The following is a 6000-nucleotide window of genomic DNA, read 5'->3' as shown; positions in this document are numbered from 1 at the left end:
AATTCTGCTATAATTTTATGAAATACTTTAAAATAGAAATGCCATTAGAAACATTTGTCATGTCATCTTCTACTTTAGATGTGACGACGCATTTGCAGAAGTATTTTTGGCAATGCGTCTTCAGCTCCACACCGCACATAATTCGACACACACTGGGAGCAAGTGTGTTTTTCGGTCACTGTAGTGGCATTTATATCTCAATTTTGTTACTGCATAATTTCGAGTACCAGTATTATAAAGGGTGTCATTGCTCTGTGTAAAAGCAAAAGTAGTAACTGTGATGTTATAGTTCAGTTTAATGAGACAGAGTGGTGCATATAGTTCCCTTTGCTGCAGTACTAGAGCAAAATTTGTTTTTGCATTAAGTGTATTTCCTTAAAATCATATGAAACTTTCAAGAGTAAATTATCTTGTAAATTATCTTCATTCAAATGACAACTATCAACTTTAAAGGTTCCTTGGAAAGTCTCTGTGTAAGAACAGGAAGTTGGTAAATGTCTCGTCAGTTTCGAATCTGGTTCTATTGAGCAAGTTTCAGTTTCGTTAAAACATAATTTAAATAACTGTTTCGAGATGATTGGCAACTTTACATTCTCAAAATTTGTCCCATCAGCTGAAACAGTAGACGGTCTAGTTAACTTTCAGGAGGAAGTTCTCGAGGTAAGTTGAGTCACTGTTCTCGATCCTGTGGTGTATGCAGTCACAGTGTTCAATGGAGGATGTAAATTATCGAACCGATAATTCGAGATAGGCAGTAAAGTGCAGTCAATACTTTGTTGCTATGTACAGTGGCCCAATAGTGTGTGTAATAAACGCACTAGAAGATGGCCAGATTAAAATTCAGTCTGGTAAACAATCAGTCGACATAGTGTTCGAAATGTTAATACTGTTCTGAAAGTACGTGCCACAGAAGGTAGGTCGTGCTGCTTCGGACTCTAAGTGAATGCGGAAGTAATGAAAACAGTTAATTTGACAATAGGAAAGAGGGGGTGTTTCTTTGAGTGATCGATCTTCTGACTGGTCTGATGTGGCATGCCACAAATTTGTCTTCTGTCAACTTCTTCATCTCAGAGCAGCACTTACAACCTATGTCCTCAATTATTTGCCAGACGTATTCCAATCTCTGTCTTCCGTTACAGTTTTTACCCTCTACAGCTGCCTCTAGTAACGTGGAAGCTCTTCCCAGATGTCTTACCAGACGTCCAGTCGTTCTGTCCCTTCTTCTCGTCACTGTTTTCTAGATACTCCATTCGTCTCTGGTTCTGCAGAGGACCTCTTCATTCCTTACCTCATCAGTCCACCTAATTTTCACCATTCTTCTGTAGCACCACATCTCAAATGTTTCAATTCTCATCTTTTCCAGTTTTCTCACATTCCGTATTTCACTATCCTACAGCGCTGTGCTCAAAACGTACATTCTCAGAAATTTCTTCCTCAAATTAAGGCCTATATTTGATACTAACAGACTTCTCGTGGACAAGAATGGCCTTTTCTCCAGTGCTAGTGTACTTTTTGTGTCGTTGCTCTGTCTGTTACAGTTTATTTTGCTGCCTAGGTAGCAGAATTTCTTAACTTTTCCCTGCTTCGTGGTCTTCATTTCTTGTGCGAGTTCCTCACTGTTCCAATTACTGGTACTTGTCACTACTGTCGCCTCTGTCTGTATTCTGTACCAGTTAGACTATTCGTTCCATCCAGCAGATCCTGTGATTCTTCTTCACTTTCACCGAGGATAGCACGTCGTCGGTGAATCTTATCCTCGAAATTTAACTCCACTCTGGAACCTTTCTTTTATTTCTATTATTGCTTCCTCAATGTACCGGTTGAACGACAGGAGCGAAAGACTGCATCTCTGCCTTATACCCTTTTTAATCCGAGCAGTTCGTTCTCGGTCTTCCCCTCTTATTTTTCCCACTTGCCTCTCGTACATATTGTAAAGGCACCAGAGAGGCAGTTCTGATGTTGTGGTCGATAATGGAGACGAGACTAAAGAAAAATACACTTTCGTAGGATTTGTCAACTTGGAAAAAGAATTCGATAATGTAAAATGGTGCAAGATTTAGAAATCCTGAGAAAAATATGGGTGAGCCACAAGGAGAGATGATATACAGTATGTACGTGAATGTGGTCCGGTCTACAAATCTGTAGTAGTGGCACACATTGAGATTCTCACACCACAGGAAGCCGCTCGTGGAGAAAAATGGAACAGCCGATTGATACAGTGGAGTATTGTGCCCTTATCAATTTTAGGCAGCAGTAGGAAACTCTGGCTAATAAAATCGTCCGGATCGGTCCGTCTCGGCAGCAATATTTTCACTGTTGCTGAACATGAATTTTCGCACAATGTTCCGCTTCATCGGTGGACTGCATAATTGTAATTTGCTTTCTCTGACCACATGTTATGCTGCTGTGATGTGAAGGTTGCAGTGGGTACCAGGAGTGCAGGCACGTCGCTGTAAACAAAGAAATAACTGAAACGTCCCGACAGAGTAGAAATGTGTGCACGACTGGGACTCGAACCTGGGACCTTTGCATTTTTAGGGCTAGTGCACTACCAACTGAGGTACCCGAGCTCCACTCCCGACTGAGGTACCCGAGCTCCACTCCCGACCTGCCAGTATGCCAAAGTGCGAGCTACAGATCACCTGTGTCTACACGTACATCTAAATATACGTACATGTTCTGTAAGCCAACAAACAGTGTGTGGCAGCGGGCACTCCGTATCACTACTGTTCACATCGTCTCCTGTTCCACTCCCAAACAGCGCGAGGGAAAAACAGATGTCTGTATGCCTCCGTATGAGGCGTAATTCCTAATATCGTATCATTGCAGTACATTGGCGGCAGCAAAATCGTTCGGCAGGTAGCTTCGGTGCGAATTACTGAAGCATTTATCTAATAATTGCTTGATGTTCGAACCTACCGGTAATAACAAATCTGACAGCCCGCCTCTGAATTGCTCCAAAGTCGGAGTGGATCTCAAAGCTCGAGAATAGGTCGCACTAGTGTCCTATATATGGTATCCTTTACAAATCTACCACGCTAACCAAAAATTCTCCCAATAAACCAAACTCAGTCATTCACTTTTCCTCTGACAGCATTCACACGCTTGTTCCGTTTCATACTGCTTTGCAAGATTACGCCCAGATTTGTTGTTGTTGTGGTCTTTAGTCCTGAGACTGGTTTGATGCAGCTCTCCATGCTACTCTATCCTGTGCAAGCTCCTTCATCTCCCAGTACCTACTGCAACCTACATCCTTCTGAATCTGCTTAGTGTATTCATCTCTTGGTCTCCCTCTACGATTTTACCCTCCACGGTGCCCTCCAATGCTAAATTTGTGATCCCTCGATGCCTCAAAACATGTCCTACCAACCGATCCCTTCTTCTAGTCACGTTGTGCCACAAACTTCTCTTCTCCCCAATCCTATTCAGTACCTCCTCATTAGTTACGTGATCTACCCACCTTATTTTCAGCATTTTTCTGTAGCACCACATTTCGAAAGCTTCTATTCTCTTCTTGTCCAAACTAGTTATCGTCCATGTTTCACTTCCATACATGGCTACACTCCATACAAATACTTTCAGAAACGACTTCCTGACACTTAAATCTATACTCGATGTTAACAAATTTCTCTTCTTCTGAAATGCTCTCCTTGCCATTGCCAGTCTACATTTTATATCCTCTCTACTTCGACCATCATCAGTTATTTTACTCCCCAAATAGCAAAACTCCTTTACAACTTTAAGTGCCTCATTTCCTAATCTAATTCCCTCAGCATCACCCGACTTAATTCGACTACATTCCATTATCCTGGTTTTGCTTTTGTTGATGTTCATCTTATATCCTCCTTTCAAGACACTGTCCATTCCGCCCAGATTTAAATGATGTAAATGTGCCAAGCAGGACACTAATAATGCTATATCCGAGCATTAAGTTTTTCTCCCCTACTAATCCACATTAATTTATATTTCTACATTTAGAGCTAGCTGCCATTCATCACATCACCTACAAATTTTGTCTAAGTCGTCTTGTTTCTTCTTACAGTCATTCAGCTTTGACGCCTTACCGTACGCCACAGCATCCTCAGCAGATTTTTGCTCCCCCTATCCGAAAGACCATTGATATGTGTAGAAAATAACAGCAGTCCTATCGCACTTCCCTTTGGCACTCCTGGCAGCACCCTCTCATCTCTGACGAACATTCGCCACAGTCGAGGGCAACGCACTGGGTCCTGTTACTTAAGAAGCCATAGATTCACTCACATACGTGGGAACCTGTTCCGTATGCTTGTGCATTCTTTAACAGCCCGCAGTGGGGCACCGGGTCAAATGGTCAGGTGGTTGAGTGTCGCTTGTGTCGTACGTCTGTACGCGAGATTTCCACACTCCTAAACACCCCTAGGTCCACTGTTTCCGATGTGATAGTGAAGTGGAAATGTGAAGGGACACGTACAGCACAAAAGCCTACAGGCCGACCTCGTCTGTTGAGTGACAGAGACCGCCGACAGTTGAAGAGGGTCGTGATGTGCAATAGGCAGACATCTATCCAGACCATCACACAGGAATTCCAAACTGCATCAGGATCCACTGCAAGTACCATGACAGTTAGGTGGGAGGTGAGAAAACTTGGATTTCGTGGTCGAGTGGCTGCTCATAAGCCACACATCACGCCAGTAAATGCCAAATGATGCCACGCTCGGTGTAAGGAGCGTGAATATTGGACGATTGAACAGTGGAAAAACGTTGCGTGGAGGGACGAATCACGGTACACAATGTGACGATCCGATGGCAGGGTGTGGGTATGGCAAATTCCCGGTGAACATCATCTGCCAGTGTGTGTAATGCAAACAGTAAAATTCCGAGGCGTTGGTGTTACGGCATGGTCGTGTGTTTCTGGATGGGGCTTGCACCCCTTGTTCTTTTGCACGGCACTATCACAGCACAGGCCTACATTGATGTTATGAGTACCTTCTTGCTTTCCACTGTTGATGAGGAATTTGGGGACGGCGATTGCATCTTCCAACACGATCGAGCACCTGTTCATAATGCACGGCCCGTGGCAGAGTGGTTAGACGACAGTAACATCCGTGTAATGAACTGGCCTGCACAGAGTCCTGACCGGAATCCCATAGAACACGTTTCGGATGTTTTGAAACGCCAAATCCGTGCCAGGCCTCACCGACCGACATCGATACCTCTCCTCAGTGCAGCACTCTGTGAAGAATGGGCTGCCATTCCCCAAGAAACCTTCCAGCATGTGACTGAACGTATGCCAATGAGAGTGGAAGCTGCCATCAAGGCGAAGGGTGGGCCAACACCATATTGAATTCCAGCATTACCGATGGCAGGCGCCACAAACTTGTAAGTCATTTTCGGCCAGGTGTCCGGATACTTATGATCACGTAGTGTACCTCTGTTACACAAGCAGCCACCAACAGTTTGCCCTAGGTCGACTTCAGTTACCTCCGACACAGTGCACTCACGACTACACGGAACACTGTTATGACGACGACTGACATTTCCGACATATTGAGGACACGGCATAGGTGCCATTTGCTGTCAAATACTTAGAGTGGAAACTAGAGGTTTGGCTAGCATCCACATTTGTGTTCAAGCATGCATCTTTCGAGGTGTCTCCGTATTTTTGGCCAACCCTTGTATTTCTGTCAACTGTGATCAGTGGTGTAACAAAATTCCAAGAATTTTTCAGTCTCAGAAATTTTTCAACAGAGAATCCGTCGATTATCAGGAAAGAGAGGACTGTTCTGTCGACACCTCATTCGCTGTACACAATTTCGAGCATTATTCGAGGGCACATCGAATATTTCCGTAATCTATTTTATTTCTTACTTTTAGGCAGATTAGTGACAGTTCTTCTTTTCTTTTTAAATTTTGTTTTAGTCGGACTGAGACTCCCAATTTTTCGCTTTATGCTTGTCGAATACGTTCCAAGCAGGTACATAACTCCACTCTGGTTCACTGCGAGAAGGCAGAGTCTGCGTG

This window comes from Schistocerca serialis, unplaced genomic scaffold, assembly GCF_023864345.2.
Source record: "Schistocerca serialis cubense isolate TAMUIC-IGC-003099 unplaced genomic scaffold, iqSchSeri2.2 HiC_scaffold_1420, whole genome shotgun sequence".
Taxonomy (NCBI): domain Eukaryota; kingdom Metazoa; phylum Arthropoda; class Insecta; order Orthoptera; family Acrididae; genus Schistocerca; species Schistocerca serialis.
This window is presented reverse-complemented; position numbering follows the sequence as displayed.